Source organism: Dendropsophus ebraccatus, chromosome 7 (genome assembly GCF_027789765.1).
Source record: "Dendropsophus ebraccatus isolate aDenEbr1 chromosome 7, aDenEbr1.pat, whole genome shotgun sequence".
Taxonomy (NCBI): domain Eukaryota; kingdom Metazoa; phylum Chordata; class Amphibia; order Anura; family Hylidae; genus Dendropsophus; species Dendropsophus ebraccatus.
Window position 1 is genome coordinate 85,982,085 of NC_091460.1, and position 19,703 is coordinate 86,001,787.

General features: G+C 42.7%; 1 long non-coding RNA gene across 1 annotated transcript; it reads right to left on the reverse strand.

Annotated features, from left to right (window-relative positions):
• Window positions 1-6,264: 6,264 nt before the first annotated feature.
• On the reverse strand, window positions 6,265-10,087 carry LOC138796888 (uncharacterized). Its single transcript, XR_011363837.1, has 3 exons — window positions 10,008-10,087; window positions 8,588-8,771; window positions 6,265-6,429 (listed from the first exon to the last, which is right to left on the reverse strand). It is a non-coding gene; the product is annotated as an uncharacterized lncRNA (long non-coding RNA).
• Between the last annotated feature and the right edge of the window lie 9,616 nt (window positions 10,088-19,703).

Consider the following 19,703-nt stretch of genomic DNA (forward strand, 5'->3'; position numbering starts at 1 on the left):
TTCCCTTTAAATGCTAGATTTCTATTAGATCTCAATGTTAGAGGTGAATTGCTTTTTCATTATTAATTGTGCATTTATGTTACAGCAACGGTATGTTGTCAATTTGTGTAGTCTGGTGGAGTCTGAATGGTGTCTTGTCGAATTTTTAACTTTTGGCATAAAGTTTACAAGTTTTATTGAATGCTGGATTCATTGTTTTCTTCCTTGTTCAGTGTGGACAGGTATGTAAGTACGGTACTTTATTATTTTCTTTACACAGTCGTCAGCCATCTGCCTCCCTGTTGTTACCCAAATCGATGCAGCAGATAATTTTTGGTCAGGACAAAAAGATATAACCCATAATTGTTGTCATGATTGGCCTGATTCGGGAGATTATCGGAAAGCCAAAACAGTTAAGTAGCACAGTGTGTCCACATTTGCTGTCTGTGACACCCTTAGACTTTTTTCACATTCTGTTATTGTTGTGGCCTAAAATAAAAAAAATAAATAAAATGTTTTCCCCCATCATTTTACACTCAATACTCCATATTGACAATGTGAAAACTGAATGTTAGAAATCTTTGCTAATTTATTTAAAAGGATTAAATAAGCATTGCATGCTCCCATAGAGATGCATTGGAGACCCTGATTTCCGGCCTCCTGAGCTGCAGAACTGAAGCTGTACAGGTCACATGGGCGTCAGCAGGATCCGAGCATACTTATGGACTGTAATGAAGCTGAAGTATATGTGGCAGCTAGAGAAACAAAAAAACAAAGAGAAACGGAATGCTTCTTTAACCCCTTCGCGTCAGCCATACGTATATATATACATTTCTGCTGCAGATGCCCCGTGCAGCAGGACCGTATATATACGTTCCTGGCTGTAAGGGGCTGATACTTTTGCTGGGGATTGAGAAATATCTAAAGTTAATTTTGGGTCAAGTTCACACATTTTTTTTTTTTTTTTACAATAGACTGCTAATGTATGAATCTCTTACTAGGCTTTGAAGTAGGGTTCACACAGATGTATATTGCTTGTAAACAAGGATTCCAAATGTTTGGATTTGCTTACAAAGGTACAATTCACATTGAGTGAATAAAGTTTAGTTACTTTACAAATGTACAATCCATATTGTGAATGGAAATGTTAAGAGAAACTAGCATTTGTTATAGGCAGCCACTCCTGTGAACTGCGTGAGTGCTTACCCTTAGTGGCTACAAGAAGGCTTGAGGTCAAGTCATGAATCTTTTAGTATGATGTGATTAGGAAAAAGCTGAGTCACTTACAATTCCCTGCTGTGAGTATGAATAGTGTGTGTTGGCTGTTCAGCTGTCCCAGGGGAGATAAGGGTTCAGACTATAAAGCCTCTAAGCTCCACAGCTCATCTCTACAGACCTGACTTGTATTTACCTTTATAAGTTTACATCCCTCCTCAGTTAGTTACATTGTTATTTAGTTAACACGGTCGAAAAAATACATATGTTCATTGAGCTCAACTGAGGAATTGGAGAAGTCATGGATGAAAGGAAAAAGGAGAACTTTCTTTCCCCTGTGGCGCAAAAATAAGCACTTTTTTCAAGGAATGCAGCCTGCTCACCTGATAGGTAGGCAGAGGGACCCGGCAAAGTGAGGAGGAGGCATGGTGTTTGAGTTTTAATAAACTGTAGTAAAATATGGTCTTACAAAATGTCCCCTATTGTGGCCAAGCTGCCTTGTGACTTATGATCATGTTCCATACACTGCAACACAACTTAATGACATTCAAGGTTTTTTTTTCTAAATTTCTTTTTATTACTTTTATTTTTTTTATTAAGAAAACAGAGTTAACTGAATTACATCCATTGTACATTAAGTGCCCTGCTTATTAAAGGATAAGTGCATGAATATAACAATAAAATATGATTACGATTACGAATACAATTCCAATGAGCAGTAATGGAAAATATAGTAAAGATAACAAAATAGAGCTATATACAGTCCAGATTGTGTGTGATGTACTGAGATATTTTGCAGAAATAATCTCGCTTTGTGTAGTCTAGAAGTTCAGATGTATGGGTTATTTGGCATGGGTGGAGGGAAAAATATATTACAGGAGGAGATTGTTAAGTTAAAGGTTGATTGGATGAGGGAGTTAAGGTTTCTCTAATATTTTTTCCATGCGTGCATATTTATTGTCGGTTCTGATCTCCCAGCTGGCGAGTTCTTACATTCTGCAGCAGTGATCAAGTTTAGTAGTCCAAGCCGTAATGGAGGGCGGTTGGGTAAGGTGCCATAAAGTGGGGATTAATAATTTTGTTGCTGTGTGCATGTAAGTAGTTAGATTGGATTTTTGGGGGGGTAAACGATTAACACGGATCCCAAAGTAGGATAAGGGGAGGGAGAGGGACTATGTCTCAGTGACTTTGGAGATATTGTCTAAGACGGAAGTCCAAAAAGTGGTTCAGGGAAGAAACAGAGTGCTGCACCTCACACCTATGGCTGATACTAGTGCCGCTAGGCTAAATACGGGGCAATATGGCTTGATCAGTGGCTTGATCAATTCATATACAGACACTCTGGTGTTGATTTTTAATATAGGCCTAGCGGCATTAGTATCAGCCATAGATGGGATGTGCAGCGGTTCCATTCTCTCCAGTTCGTGTTTTACAATTCTCCCTCTCTGAACAGCTAGCACTCCTTTATAAGACCCACATGACCAAAATTGGCAGGATATGCCTGTGCTCACATGTCTGGACCCTATGTCTTCCCCATTCTGTGAGAGCAGCAATGGTAAGTGTAATACCATATCCATACTTGTGTCGTTTGGGGGCAGCCTTCCCCGCCGGTGGTGCTGGCTGGGTTTTGGTGGGGCTTTTTGGGTCTGGTCCTGTGACATTGGGGTTGCAGGGCCGTTCCATGGCCTCCCTTCCCTGCACGTGCACGCTTTGCGGGGTTGGCGGTCGCTGACCGACACGGTGTGGAGTTAGCGTAGGGACCCGTGTGGACCAGAGGACCTGCGCGGTGGTACACGGGGCAATATGGCTTGATCAATTCATATACAGACACTCTGGTGTTGATTTTTAATATAGGCCTAACGGCATTAGTATCAGCCATAGATGGGATGTGCAGCGGTTCCATTCTCTCCAGTTCGGGAAGTCCAAAAAGTGCTGGACAGGTAATCTAGATGTGTGAAATGTTACCAGGGGAGTTTCCACACCTCCAACATAAGTTATGTTGGGACAACTTAAGGATGTATAACCACTCTGGGGTCCTATACTATCTGGTTAGTATCTAGAGAAACCAAAGGAGTTAACAAGTATTGTTTTGACTTATCCAGGAAGTGAAGCCTTGATGCAGTAATAATTGCAGGGAAAAAAGCACTTTCCTGCAATAAGTGTATAGTCCTTTAATTCTTTCTCCCAGGCTAGTCTGAAACTGTTTCCTCAGATGAAATATCTAATAATAGTTTCTGGTAAATAATGGAGATCAGTTTTTCAGGTAATTTTGGGAGGAGTGATAGTTCATCTAACCAGAGCCGTGAGTTTCCGTCTAAGCGAACGAAAGACCTGTCGTAAGTACAAGTGGGCTAGGAACTGCGACCTAAATCTGGAATTAGAGGGAAGCAATTCTGCTGTATCTGTGAGGTTTGGTTTGTAGGCCTCTCTAGTCCAAGGCCAAGTTTATTATAAGGAACTTACCTAAGGTTCCCTGCCTTTTATTGTTATATTTTAGAAAGACAGAAAGAAAGACATCCTGGGTAGGTATTAGTGTTCCAAGGTTTGGGTTAGCTAATTGTACAACTGTTGTACCTTGCAGGGTTTCCTTGGTTTGCCTTTTAGTGGTGACATCCCCAGTTGGATGTCATTCTAGAATCCATATATCAATATTCATGCAGAGGAAGATTAACTCAGCAAACATCAACATTTCAGTGGAGTAGAGCCCTTCACGAAGACCTTAGATATAATTGATTTTATTAACCTTTCTCTGAATAGACTGCAAAAAAACATACTGAGGACTACAATGAAATAATAAATAGGTCACATATGACTAATATATTATGTACCTACAAGTATGTACTGACAGCTGACCTCCACATCCACACTTGTCCATTCAGCTGCTATTCTGCAGAAGTGAAAGTTATCACTCTAGAATAAAGGTCGGAAAAAGGGTTTGGTTGCGAGCGATTAAATTATAGAATAATAATATGTTGGATCTGTAAAATTACTACTATTAAGTACCATAAACATACAGAATATTTTCATATTACTGTATCAAACAACATAACTATAATGATCTCAATAAAACAGACTGATATTTAGAAGGGTTTTCTAAGATCATAATATTAATGGTCCCCACAGCGATCTGATGTTGATGGGCAAACCTAATGCTGCGTTTACACGGAGTGATAATTTTCCCAATTGAACGATTAACGAATCTGAAGTAACGATATGTTTTTCATAACGATTTAGACGAAACGATATATTGTTTGGAAAAATCGTTATTGCGATTGTTTTATGATTGCTTAATCCTTTCTTTTTTTTTTTTTTCCCAAAATCTTTTTATTAGAATATACGTCACAACACTTGGCATATTCATAATGTACAATGCAACATTCCAGTAGAGTTACAACCATGAAAACATTTCAATCGCGTCACAGAAAAGTAATATAGCCGTTGAGTTAATTAGTTTGACCATCAGAATAATGTCTGAACAGCTCTTCATACATTTTTATAACCGAAACATTTGTGACACCGGATTCGGAAAAAGTGACTAAAGGCCCTATTCCACGGAACGATCACGTCCGTATTCGGCTGATATCGGCCACTACGGACGATAATCGTCCCGTGGAATAGAGTGCTACGATCAGCCGACATCGTTCATGTCGGCTGATCGTTGCAGTCGCTTGTTTTTCAACATGTTGAAAAACAAGCGACTGATATAGCAGTGATCTGCTGCCGTCGCTCCGTTGAATAGGAGCGTCGGCAGCAGACGCTGCTATATCCTATGGGCTGCCCGGACGATCAGCGATCACCCGGGCAGCCCCCCCGAAGCTCCCCGCCGCCCCCTCCCGCACTCACCCGCTCGCTGCAGCCGCGTTGAATAGCTAAACGACCCGTGTAATAGGCCCTTTAGTGTTGTACAGTAAAAGTATTAGTTGGTAACTATATCCCGCCCCACAACCCAACTGTTACCCCCCCTCCCCCCCCTTTTTCTCTCGTCTCCCCTTCTGTCAGGTAGTCGTAGCTTGCCCAGTGTATTTTTTTTTAGTGCCTCCTTGTTGTACCACTCTGTGTATCTGAAGACTAACATGAGCTCCTCAATTTCCCTCGTTGTGTAGTGGTGTTCAATAAACGCTCTCCATTTTTTGAAGGAACCTTTTGCATTCTTTTCTTTGTGACGTTCTGTCTCTAGCCTGTCCAGGTGCAATATTTGATTCATGGTGTCCGTGATCTCTGCTAGTGTTGGTACTGAAGACTGTAACCAGTGTCTGAGGAGACATTTTGCTTAATCCTTTCTTACACATAGGGTGAATTGGTGAAAGACTGTTCACTCGAATCGATCTGCAAATTTTTAGCTAACGACCAATGACGATTTGAGATGTTGAAAGATCACAATGAATAATTTCTCGCTCGTCGTTTGATCGTTCTCTGTGTTTACACGAGCCGATTATCGCTCAAATGCGATCGTTATCACGAAAACTTGAATAATAATCGTTCCTTGTAAACGCACCATAAGGCTAGTCCATGATTTATATTGTTATTCCAGAGAATCTAGAGAACATATATCCAGACATAACCAAATTATTCGGAGACGAACGATTAACGATTTCGAAGTAACAATGTGTTTTTTTATAACGATCAGCATTCAGATGGAACAATATATCATTTGGAAAAATTGTTATTGCGATCGTTTTAAGATCGCTTTAGCCTATCTTACACATAGGGTGAATCAGTGAAAGACTGTTTACACAAAGCGATCTGCAAATTTTTAGCGAACGACCAATGACAATTTGAGAACATGTTGAAAGATCACAATGAACGATTTCTCGCTCATCGCTTGATCGTTCGCTGTGTTTTACACGTGTCGTTTATCGCTCAAATACGATTGTTATCGCTCTGTTAAATCGCTCTGTTTAAACACATCAATATGGTATTATATATACATCCTAACCTAATACCCCTTTAAATCATGTCATTGTTTATATCCTTTGTTAAATATTATGGTTGGTGAAAAAAATAAATATTTTTTATAATAATTTTATTATAATAAGCTTGTGCTATAGCAAAGGGTTAAAAAGTGTCAACTTGCTTGCTTTAGTCCTGACGCTGCTAGGGCAGAAAACCGGATTAGTACTTTAATAGTCCTTTTCTCTAGTCTGTAGTGGAGAGCCAGCAGGTTGAGTGGGTCATGTAAGCCTTGTTACAGGTAATCCGACACTGAAAGGTCCTCTCATACACACTGCCCATCTGCTGCAGAGGGAGACATTTGGTGCCTTAATATGACAGACTGAAGAAATTGAATCTGTGACATATGCCATAAAAACAGTCAAATCCTGTTCCACATCTTCCATCAACAAAGAATTGCACCTACTAAGTACTGTACTGTTTTAAAATCTTTCTTTAAGGTCTTGCTGCATTAGTACTAATAATATAATGTTGTGTATATATAAAAGTATGAACTTATTTTTTAGTAATATTACATAGCAAGAAAACGTGCAGATATGCCTTTCATATTGATCACCCGCCGCTGACTACAGATGTCCATTACAATGACTTCATCAATTAGGTATCCCGCAGCCTACACTAGAAATGCTGTAATTCAATTGTATAGCAGTGAACAGTGGAAATTGTTAGATCAACCTACTTATGGTAAATGCATTGGTACTTTGGATATTTGAGTATGAGTCTTATTAATACATTTATGCATTGTAGTAATTTGAGAAATCCAGCTGAGGAGCTTCAAAGCTTATATTTATTTACTTAAGTAAAGAATGTTGGCTGTCATACTTTCTGGTCATCGTCTAAAGCACCCGGAGACTGCTTGAAAAATCCTGTTCTACGGCATCTGGTAGCACATATGCAGTCGGCATAATGACCAGTTATATTGCTCGTTCTCCTTTCACCAGTTTGATACTATGGTGTACAGTAGGGGCGTCTTAACAGCATTATGGGCCCCTGGGCAGAGCTGTGAACTGAGAAGTGCAGCACATCTTTTATGCAGGCTGTGCCGGGCAGTGAGGGGCTCTTCTTGTGGGTCAGCTAGTGCTCTCTACCCGGGGTAGTGACAGTTTGGGACCTTGGAAGACGTCCCCATCTTTTTTTTTTTTTGCCCTGTCCTGCTATACAGCCACAGGTCATCTCTCAAACGGCAACAGAGATTTGGCCGGGAAACGAGGCGAATCCGGTCCAGTGCCTGCTTCCTCCTGTTCAGTCTGCTCTAGTGGATGATGCCTGGGACCACCTCCTCCATGTAGTTCTCCTGGTCTCTCCTCTGAGCTGCAGTTCAGAGTGCAGAGGGGCTCCTATAAGTCATGGGCCCCCAGGCAGCTGCCTACCCTGCCCAATGGGAAAGACACCTCTGGCATACAGTAAGGACTATGGGCTCTGTGTTGAGATTACCTATCTTTGGGATAGACCAAGTGTTGTTTTTGCACACATACTATGTAATAATAACTACTAATAAAAAACTAATAAAAAAAATGTGACATTCCATACTCTCATTCAGTGTTTATCTAAAGTTATACATTGAAAAGGCTTTCTGGGTAAACTTTAATTGCCCACACAATAGTTAAAGTTAAGTTAAAGCAGAATGTTCCCTGAAGATTCTCAGAAAAATCATTTGAACTTTACCCAGGGTCATTAATCATGTGTGGTCAACTATGACAGTCAATCTAAACTAAAATATGTATGGCCATATCTATAAAATTGTTCATCATTATAAAATATGAACAAAAAAAAGTGTAGTCATCTGTACGAATCCTCCACCAATCACGATTGCTGCTACTAGCACTTCCTGCTCTTTTCTGGTTGCCCGATTGCCTGGTAATAGAGGTCACCAGCCTCAGCGGGCACTGCCTTATATCAAGAAGACAGCAGGAATTGGTGAGCAGCGGTAACCAGGCATTACAGCAGGTGAGTACCTTTCTTATTGCATCATTTTGTACTTGTTACGCCTATTTAGATCACTATTAGTGTTTTGGAAATGCATCATATAAAATGCATTTGAGCTGTTGTTTTAGCTACCATACACTGGCCTAATAAACATGACACTGCCATTAAATATTTGCCTTCTTTAATTGCAGTAAATCATTCCTTGAGACAGCAAGCAAATATTAATCTTTAACAGAAAAGAATGTGCCAAGCTGTTTGGAAGTAACCCAGCTGTTTCTTTAGAGATTCATCCACACATTATATCTAGAGATAGTGTTTGTGGAAGATTAGAAAGCTGATGGCATGTGTCACCTCTGAAGCATATCCACTCAGATGCTTTATTTGTTCAGAATTAACTCCTTGGATTCCATGATGGATGAGGGGAGAAAACTTTGGTTATTGTAAAAAAAAATCCAGCTGTAGGTATTTCTGAAAAAGAAAAACAGGTCAGGGAGGTCTGGGATGCCTCCTCACTCACCTCTAAGCTGCTTCTAGTCTGAAGTTCAGGGCTCTTTATATCAATCAAGGAGGTGCTTGATTGATGTACAAACAATAATTCACATGCCATGTAGAGTTATTTGTTTCCAGACAGAAGCAATTGGTTAAACATCTTGGGTCGTCTCCTAGCAAGTAGTCCAATCCATAAAGATAAGGATCCACAGCTGCAAATGATGAAAAAAATCTTCAAACTTTATTGCAGCAAATAAAAACTTCACAGAACATTACAAAAACAGACCAATTCGGGTGTCTCCCCTTTATCATGACAGTATTTCTTGATTAATATAAGGAGGTATTAACATATTCCCTGCAGATGATGTGCTATGGAACGGAATGTTGAGCTCCTGGCATCATGACTTATGTGTCGGTACTGTAGGGAGAAGATTTAAACTGATGCCAGGAGTTGGGTGATTCCAGTATATAGCACATCTTCTGTGCAAGGAATGTGTGAATGCCCCCTAAAGGAGGTAAAGGTCAACAAGGACGTGTGCCAGGCTGTGGCATTTGAGCAGTATGGCCTCACCTCCTTGACACTTGAATGAGAAATGAAAAGGTGATTTTATAAGTTTGGAAACCCCCATCAGCTCCAGGAAAGTTACAGTTTAATTTTGTGCACTATCCCACAGTGTCTATAGCTCTCAACAGCAAACACAGCTGAAAGATTTCCCTTTGAGGGTATATTCACACGGGCGGGCTCGCAGCGAGATTCTCGCTGCGAGCCCGGCAGGTCCTGTCAGTTCCCATAAACTACATACTTGCTGCGGTCTAAACGACCGCAGCGAGTATGTAATTATACCGCGCTTAACCCCTTCTACTCCCGCCGGCTGTAAGCAGCATACATTACCTGTCCTTGCTGCACGGGTCCGGCGTCCTGCTCTCCCGTCCGGCCAATTAGTGTGTTGCCCAGCCGCAGCCACTGATTGGCCGGGCGGGAGAGCAGGACGCCGGACCCGTGCAGCAAGGACAGGTAATGTATGCTGCTTACAGCGGGGGAGCCGGCGGGAGTAGAAGGGGTTAAGGGCGGTATAATTACATACTCGCTGCGGTCGTTTAGACCGCAGCAAGTATGTAGTTTATGGGAACTGACAGGACCTGCCGGGCGCGCAGCGAGAATCTCGCTGCGAGCCCGCCCGTGTGAATATACCCTAAGAGTTTGTTTTTTGTAAAAATAGTCACATACATTTTTTTTGAGTATATATGAGAAAGAGGACTTATGGTAGCAGTATATATGATGGGGGGGACCTATGGTAGCATTATATACAGTATGAGGGGGTGGGAGACCCTTGACAGAAGCATTTGTGAAAGAGGGGGCTCATGGGACCAGCATATATGAGAATGGTGGTCCATGAGGGAAGAATATATGAGGAGCCCAGTTCAAAAAGTATCTACAGTATATTTACCCTAATAATGCTGTTATAGGTAACAGGCTCGGACTGGCCCACGGGGAGCAGGGAAACTTTACAGCAATGGAGCAGCTTTATCAACCTGCCAGAGACAAAACAAAGTCTGATTCGCCTATAGCAACCAATCACAGCTCACCTTTCATATCTTAACAAGCTTTTATAAAATTAAAGTTGAGCTTTGATTGGTTGCTATGGGCAAGTTAGACTAAGTTGCACGTGGCAACCAATTACAATTCAGCTTTTATTTTACCAGAGTAATTTGAGAAAAGAAAGCTGGGCTGTGATTGGTTTCTATGGGCCACATCAAACATATTATTTATTGTTCTTAGTGTGGCCTAACCATAAGCTGTTTGCTTGGTTACAAGTGTGTTTAGTGTCCTCTGCAGTAAAGCGAATCATCAGTCATTAATGGGTTAATGCTTAAGATGTGTTTACCTGCAGTAACCATGGCAACCGTGCACTGTGATGACAAGCGCTTATGTCATAAGAAAGATTCCATAAAGCAAAGCACCGCGCCCTGATCAGTGCCATCTTGGGTTCGCCAGAGGACCTTGAGCTTGACTACTTTACTGCCCCCTACCCTAGATGTAATTTGAAAGTTCTAACAGGGGAAAAAGGGTGGTCTGCTTTAGACTACCCCTTCATCAAGTCTACACCTTCTTGAGAAGTGGACCTGGATCTGTGAGGGAGAAGAGATACATCTGCCTAGGCATCAGTAAGGTGACAGATATTGCAGCCAGAGTTCTCTCACATCCAGTTTATTATATTTATAGTATGGTATAACCCTCTAAGCCCAGGGGAGGGGCAACTTTCCAGCCATGGCTCCCTCAAGGTTTCCCCCACAGGGGGTCTTACCTCGCCTGAGTGCTGGAAGGTGACTCTTCATGAGTTGAGGGTCTGCCATTTTCAGTGTCATGTAATTATAAATAAAATTGGGACCCTTTGACACCTGATTACAATGTGTTGTGTCTAGTGATGAGCGAGCATGCTCGTCCGAGCTTGGTACTCGATTGAGCATTAGGGTACTCGATGGTGCTCATTACTCGGACGAGCATCTCGCGATACTCGAGAAAATATCATCATCCGTTTCCTGTAAGTTTGGGCGCTATTTCTCAGCCAATAAACATGCAGAAGACTCTTTGGTACATCCTACGATCACGTGGGACCCATACATGTCGATAGCAGCGATTGGTTGGCCAGATCAGATGACCCTGCCATATAAAAAGCGCAGCCAGCAGTGCTCGGCTCACATGTATGCTGAAAGAGATCAGAGCTGTTGCTGGTCAGGGAGAGCGTCAGTGTAGGATTGAGCGTTCCAGTAGGCAGGGTGTATACTAGCAATACAAACAAACAGCCGTTTTAAGGGCTTTAAATCGTTTTTTAATAGTATTACTACAGACTGCTGGCTGGGACTTGCAGTGCTGCTACCACGATTTCACCAGCACACTGTGGTAATCGGCTGCTGGCAGAAAGGGGACATTAGGTGTTGCATACAGACCCCCTAAGAAGTGCTCAGTAGTCTTTTATGATTTTGTGGCTGGTGGTGCTGCTGTACTACATTGTATTGCTGGGATTTGTAGTACACCTGCATAAAACTTCACTGCTCATTGAAAGGGGGTATCACAGAGTGTGTATAGGTGCAGCCACTACTGGATTGTATCCCACCTACCCCAAGCTGGACCTCTGTCTGCTACACAAAGCTATCACTTGTACAATGCGCGCAAGTAGGATGGAGAAGTGGATTGTAGATTTCCTGCATGTATGTGCATATCCCTGGATTAAAGGGACACTTAAAGGGGTTGTCCAACAAAAAAAAAAAAAAATTTCTTTCAAATCCACTTCTCAACTGTTGTATGTCCTGCAGGAAGTGTTGTTTTATTTACATTCAGAAACAGTGCTCTCTGCTGACATCTCTGGCCGAGTTAGGAGGTGTCCAGAGCAGCAGCAAGTCCTCATAGAAAACCTCTCCTGCTCAGGACAGTTCCTGATGCGGCCAGAGATGTCAGCAGAGAGCACTGTTTCTGAATGTATATAAAACAACACTTAATGCAGGATATATAGTAGCTGATAAGTATGGGAAGTAAATGGAAGTAAATTACAAATCTATCTAAGTTTCTGACACCAGTTGATTTAAAATAATTTTTTCTCCGCTGGACAACCCCTTTAATTCTTTAAAAAAAAAAAAAACATGCATCGCAAGGTTTATACTTACATCTGCAAGGTTTGTAAAAAGTTTTTTATAAAGTGACAGGGTCACACAAGGATTTGATGTAGGTATTGTGCATATGTGTGTGTGTACTATGTATACATCATTTAGGTAATGTGCATTTCTTTATATCTGTGTATGATGTGTGTATATATTGTGCATATTTGTATATTATATGTATGTACACGTTATGTTCACTAATTTGTTCTCCTCCCATACCTAAACCTGCTGGGGACTCAGTGTCCAAGTGTCATTTAAGCAGGGAGAAGCCTCTTTAACTCTTTGTACCAGAGAATAAAAGCATTTTCTATGCTATGGAAGCACAGACAAATATATTTAAGGTACCATGTGTCTTCTTGACCTAACAGCATCTTACAGTGTCAGCAGTTTGGAACATGAATTACAGCTGACAGATTCCCTAAAGGAGAATTCTTGTGAAACTAACAAATGACAGTCAGGCAGGGGGGTGCGTTAAGATAATAAAGTATACTTACCAGTCCCTGTGCCCGATAGCGCTACTCTTGGGTCTCTCTCCCAGCTGCCAGAAGTAATTTTCGCCCTGTTTCAGTGTCAGTCTCAGCCCTGGCACCTCCAGCTGCAATGTCAGCCAGTCAGTGACTGCAGCGGTGCCCCGTCCCAGCCACTGATTGGCTGAGTGGGTCATCCATTGGCCAAGTATGTGACGTTGCAGCTGGAGGAGCTGCAGGAGGCCGGAGACTGTCAGATATCTTTAAGGAAGCGCTTCAAGGGCATGGGGACAGTCAAGTATACTTTTGTTATTATGTTCCCACACACCCCTGCCTGCCTGAGATTTGTTAGTGTCCTGATACTTCTACTTTCAAGAAAATTAAGTGGCACACCATGCTGTTTGCATAGAGTGACTGACCAGTTACTAGCAGTGAGTTAGCATTGCTGGTCACATACACTGCTCTGTGCAAAGTTGCTATAGTAATGTGAAAAGTTTCCTGTTGGTTATATCTGGTATATGTAGGGTGGGCCCCTAGAATTAAATTCTCTGGTGGGCTCAAGGTACCCCAGTCCAACACTGATAGAGAAGCAGTGTTGAAGGGTGGGCCCAAAGAATGATTGTACCATTTATGCAACATCTGGGATCTATTCAGTTGTCTTAACATATGAAGCTCTATATGGTTCTCAACTTGTCTATTTGTACTGTACGCTGACCAATAAGATGTGGTCTACTGTATTAGTGGTAGGCAGTCCACAGGCAGTATCGTGAACTGTCGCAAGTCTTATTGGGCAGCACAGTAAGGTGCAGAGTTTCCATTTATAGGGTACAAACACACTGGGCGGATCTGCAGCGGTTTTCTCACTGCGGATTCCTGCCCTGTACACTCTATGGGCAGACAAACTTGCAGCAGGATGGACATCCCACTGCGAGTTTGTCAGCAGCCCGCCCCGTTAACCCCCAGCCGCTGGAGTGTATACATCACCGGGTCCCCGCTCAAGCTTGCTTCGGGGGAGGGGGGACCCGGTGATATATACACTCCTGTGGCTGGGGGTTAATGGGGCAGTGTGTTTGTGCCCTTAGACCCGGTTCACACAGCTTATGACACAGGCCATTCTGTGACACGGCTGTGTCACAAAATGGCCGGAGTCAGTGAAGTTCATCCTGGCCGGTACTTCATTTCTTTTTAATTGGGATGTGGGCGCATTCTGGTGTGTCCACATTCCAATTACCCATAGCACACAATGTAAAGTGCGGCCGGAGCCGCACTTTACATTGTCTGCACAGTCAGTTTTGCGCAGCCACTATTCAATGAATAGCTCCGCACAAAACTGACATGTCAGTTTTTTCGTGAGGCCACAAGGAATCCCAGCCGGAGTGTATACAGAGTGTATACACTTCGGCTGGGATCCCACAGACTTCAATACAATGTATATTTTCAATTAATCAAAGGCCGTGTTGCAATTTGCAACAACTGCCGTAATAAATTGAAAATATACATTGTGTGAACTTAGCCTTACTGTTGTAAGGAGTTGACTCCAACACCTAAACCTGGGGGGCCATGCCACCCACTTATACTTTACATGGATACATTACTCCTAGTATTGTTTTTTTAAATGGTCATAAGGTCATCAAGGCCATAAAGGTTTCTCAAGGTCATCAGATGGAGGCTCCACCCCTCCCACGCGCACGCAACCCCCAGCTGCCCCGTCAACAAATCAGGCAGTCCCTGCCATCTGTGCTCCAGCTCCCCCTCCAGGGTCCTGTGCTGGAGCTGATGCAGGGGAGTAGTATATTGTGTATGTGGCTTGGTGATGTATACCCTTCCACTGTTACCCCAAGCTGCTCCCCTTTTTCACCCCCAACTGACTCCCCTGCCACCCCCAGCTGCCCCACCCTACCCATCATCCCCAGCTGCCACCCTGCCCCTTTCACCCCCAGCTGTCCCACCCTACCCCTTTCACCCCTAGCTGCTCCTCCTGCCCCAGTCACCCCCAGCTGCCCCACTCACCTCCAGCTGCTCCCCCTGCTCCTGGCCCCCTGCTGCCCCAGTCACACCCAGCTGCTCCAGTCACCCCAGCTGCTCCAATCGGCTACAGCTGCTCCTCCTGTTCCAGTCACCCCCCAGCTGCACCAGTCACCTCCAGCTGCTCCCCCTGTCACCCTTCAGCTGCCCCAGTGACCCCCAGCTGTTCCCCTGACCCGTCACTCCCCACTGGCCCCCCCATCACCCCAAGCTGCCTCCCTTCCCCAGTCACCCCTGCTGCCCTCCTGCCCCTTTCACCCCCAGCTGCTGCCCCTGCCCTGTCACCCTTAAGCTGCCCCAGTGACTCCCAGCTGTTCCCCCTGACCTGTTACTCCCCACTGCCCCCATCACCCCAAGCTGCCTCCCATCCCCAGTCACCCCTGCTGCCCAACTGCCCCTGTCACCCCCAGCTGCCCCCCTGCAGACAGGTTGTGGCCGGAAAAGTCTTTGTGATGGTGATGCCAGAAGAAATCGAAAAGTGAGTGACTGCAATCAGAGAATTCACCTGTGAGTCATTAGAAACTGCACCGTAATCACTTATATAGTGTGCAGAGCCTGGGTACCATTGGTGTCCAAATGGGTCAGTGTATGGTTGGCAGTAGTGTACTGACACAGCCCTGCCGTCAGCACAGTACACTAGCATGAACGTTTAAACTGCCTAGAAGCTCCCAAGCTCTATAGCACAATATTATTGCAGTGGAATTTAAATGCGCTGCAGGAATGGAGTGGCATAGACTTTAACAGATATTGTCAGGTATTGCAGCAGAGAAACTTGTAACGCTATAACTGCTGTGAATGCGGTATGTGTGAATCCACCCTATGGCCGCTCTTAGACTATGTTCCATGTGAGTGGCCGTTGTTTAACACTACCTACCGCTGGAATTAATGATCATGATCATTAATTTCAGCTGTAGTTACTGTTAAGAAAACGGCCATTCACACTAAACAGCTGTTGTTTATAGTGTGAGAATATAGCCTTAGACCTTATTCACATGTTCCGAATTTGTGTCTGCAATTGCAGATCCGCAGTTACATACTTGAGTTATTACCCATTGATTTCTATAGGGCTATTCATTGTCAGTCTGCATTCTGATCCACAAAAAATAAAAATAAAAATGACATGTCCTAGGGTGGATCCATTTTTTTTCCCTGTGAATTCACCAATAGAAGTCAATGGGATCCGTTATTTCTTACGGATTGTAACTTTTTGGCATCCGTATTTGTTTGCAAAAAATGCGGATCTGCACTAGGCAAATTGGTTACATCTTTTTTTTGACCTGATTAACTTTATTTAAACTAGTAGAGATTTAACAGATCTGCAAAAAAATACTGATTGTGGATGCACTACAGATACACAATCCGTATTTTTTGGTGGATTGCGAACATTGAGGGTATAAACACACACACCGTATACGCAGCGTATTTACTGCTATGATACGCAGCAAATACGCAACAAATACGCAGCAAATACGCAGCAGATTAGATCTAAATAACTGAACACAGCATCAAATCTGCTGCAGATCTGCTGCGTATCTGCTACGTATACGGTGTGTGTGTTTGTACCCTGATAGCGGAAAGAATATACAGTACAGGCTAGAAAAAAAACACTAAACTTGTGCAGGCCTTGGGCTATGTTTCAGTATTCATTATTATCCACACCTGAAAATAGGACTGTGTAAGAGCACCCTCAGGTGAATTGTGTTTTGTCAATAAGTGTAGCATGTATTGAGTCAGCTATTAGATGCACTGTGTAATTTAAAGCTGCATGCATATTATATGTGTTAGAGCGGCCTGCACTGTGTTAGAGCGGCCAGAGTGCCGATAAGTTCATTTATGCCAGTAAACTAATGTTAGGAATGATTAGCACAGACTCATCCAATAAACTTATCATGTTTGGGTATGTCGTGGTGTATTTAGCCACTTAGAGGATAAAGCTGTAAGCCCTAGACACATGAGTGTAATTACTGAGCAAACTGGAAGCTGTTACACCTTTATAACAAATAATGGAAAGTACATACAAAAAGGAAATACACTAGAGGATACGCTTCAGTATGTAAATGGCCGCAAGGCACACATACATTTCATATGATATTTTTATATTACTACAGAGGCAATTTTTAAATGGAATCTTTAGTTTTCCCAAGTCAATCATTACATGGAAACTGCAGTAAAAGAAAACATTTCTGTAGGAGTGGGGCCATTCTTAAAGGGGTAGTGCGGTGCAACACATTTATTCACTAAATAACACACATTAGTTATACAACTTTGTAATGTGTGTTATTTAAGTGAATGGCCCCCTTCCCCGTGTTCCCCCCACCCCAGAAGTGTGATGCATTATACTCACATAATCACTGTCGACCCCAACCGCTATCTTGGGTCGAACATGTCATCTTCAGGAGGCCGGCCGGACCGCTCCAGCCGCCCCCCATGCCGGACCCCCTCTGGCGCGTCATCAGCTGCTCAGCCGCAATCGGTTGAGCATAGTTATGAGCTGATGAAGCGCTGGAGGGGGGCTGGCATGAGGGACGATTGGAGCGGTCCGGCCGGCCTCCTGAAGATTACGTCATTGTCCCAAGATGGCGGCCGGGGTCGACAGTAATTCGGTGAGTATAATGCACCATGCTTCCAGGGGTGGGGGGAACATAGGGAAGGGGTCCATTCACTTATTTAGTGAATAAGTAGCATCACACTACCTCTTTAAGTAAAAGAGAAAACTACTGCCCATGTGCTCTATTAGGGTCACCAACCGTCCATAAGTTCCTGGGCACTCCATAAAAAGAGACAATCTTTTTGTCTGTGAAAACAAAAGTGATGTGTCTTTGATTTTTTGAGTCTGGTGGTTCTTGAGCAGGTCATGGTGCGTTTACACAGAGAGATTTATCTGACAGATATTTGAAGCCAAAGGCAGGAATGGATTTGAAAAGAGGATAATTCTCAGTCTTTCCTTTATGACCTGTTCCCTCTTAATAGTCCTGGCTTTGGCTTCCAAGATCTGTCAGATAAATCTCTCTGTGTAAACGCTAATGCTAATGCAAGTCATTTGCAAACTCTTTTTAAGAGAAGGCCTTTTGGAGAGGTTTCACTGTATTATGTATAATCTTTATCAGCTCTGTAGAAAATGTTAATTGTCCATTATTTTTAAATCAACCCCCCCCCCCTTCCCAGAAAGGTTGGCAACCCTAATAAGAATCCCCAATAGGGTCACCTCCTGTCTGTGACTCTTCTCTAAGAACTAGAATAGGGAGCCACCATGCATCCATGCTTGTGTAGTCATGAACATGCTCCTTGATCCTCCTTGATCTTGATTATAAGCTTGTTTATATCAACAACAACTGCTGGTATGAATCTAACCTTACCTCATCATTAAATTCCTTTGCCAAATTTCTCCACAACTGGAAAATATGTTTGGACTCATCATACAATACAGTCTTGACTTCCTAATTGGTACTTTCTTTCCAAGAATTTATACTTCTTTATAATGGTTTAGTAGTACCTAATATTATATTGTATTAAAATCAATAAAAACTAATGTAATAAATATAACTTTTTGCAAACAAAATTGTATACTGTGTATTTTAATAGAAGTCAATGAATAACATAAACATCTGTATATGTTGAGGCATATGTTTGGCTGATTGATAGATTTTGAAAGGTACATCCGAATGTAATAGCTGAATTTGGGTTGAGCCTAGCCAAAGAAGGATCAGGGTGCCGAGATAGCGGCTAGAGATACATGTATACAAATGTTCATTTTAAAGCAGAAAACATAAATTATAGGTCTGTCAGTAAACGTATTAGTCAGAAGGTTTTTCTGGCCAAACATCACATAAATGCCTTTTGTTCAATTTAGTAAAATGACCCTTTGGATGCTGTGTGACTGGGTGCTGAGCAGCTGTCTGTATATTATTTGTGATCTCAGGAGCACCATGGAGCCCGCGCTAACCCAGGATCCGCTGATCGGTTGTGTGTTGCCTAGCAACTTCCACAGAGAAAAAGGAAACAGGCTTTTCTGTCTATCAAATCCTCTATTCTTTAGTAATTGGAAAAGAAGAGAAGCTTTTTAGATAAAACATAATATGAGGCCTGACGTGCAGCAAGTCAGTAGTTGTCTGGATTCACTGCAGGTTAAAGGGAGAAATAGATATGAGCTTGTTACCTGGTGGGAAATAATAGCCTATCCAGTGTATGGTTTACACATATTATATAATTCTTATTCTAAGTGACATTTTTAACATTACACAGCAGTACCATATGATACGGCCTCTCATAAATGTAACGTACAGTTCTTGTAGTGTCTTCCTTTCTTTCCTCTGATAAGCAGTACTAGTAAATACTATAAGGGGATATTTCTAAGACCAGTTTTGACACATTTTGGTGCTTTTTTTTCTATTGTTTTGGTTTCGTGAAAATGTGACAAACCAACGCATCCACACATAATATCCCATGCGCCAAAACCTTTTTACTTTCCTAAATATTCAGGTTTGAAGGTTTTTTACATTTTGATTGACAGTACCAGTAGTTCTTTAAAGTAGAACTCTGGGGAAATCAAAGAATCCAGGGCCAGCAGGTAGTGGGGGGGAACATAGGCAACTTGAAGGACCTATTCCACGGAACGATTATCAGCCGTATATGGCCGATAATCGTCCCGTGGAATAGAGGGCAACGATCAGCCGGCATCGTTCATGCTGGCTGATCGTTGTGTCGCTTGTTTTTCAAACATGTTGAAAAACAAGTGACTGTGATAGCAGCAATCTGCTGCCATCGCTCCGTGGAATAGGAGTAGCGGCAGCAGACCGCCACTATCCGCAATGGGCTGCCCGGACGATCTAGCAATGCTTTCAGGCAACCACTTTCATTTTTCTTTTACAATCTGTCACTATAGGAGGTGTAGAAGTATAAATATATTGTAATGATATAGTAACACCATGAGTTATAGTAAAAATCCAGGTCCTGGGAATCATCAATGAGAACTGTTGTGCCATTGTACTGTCATTA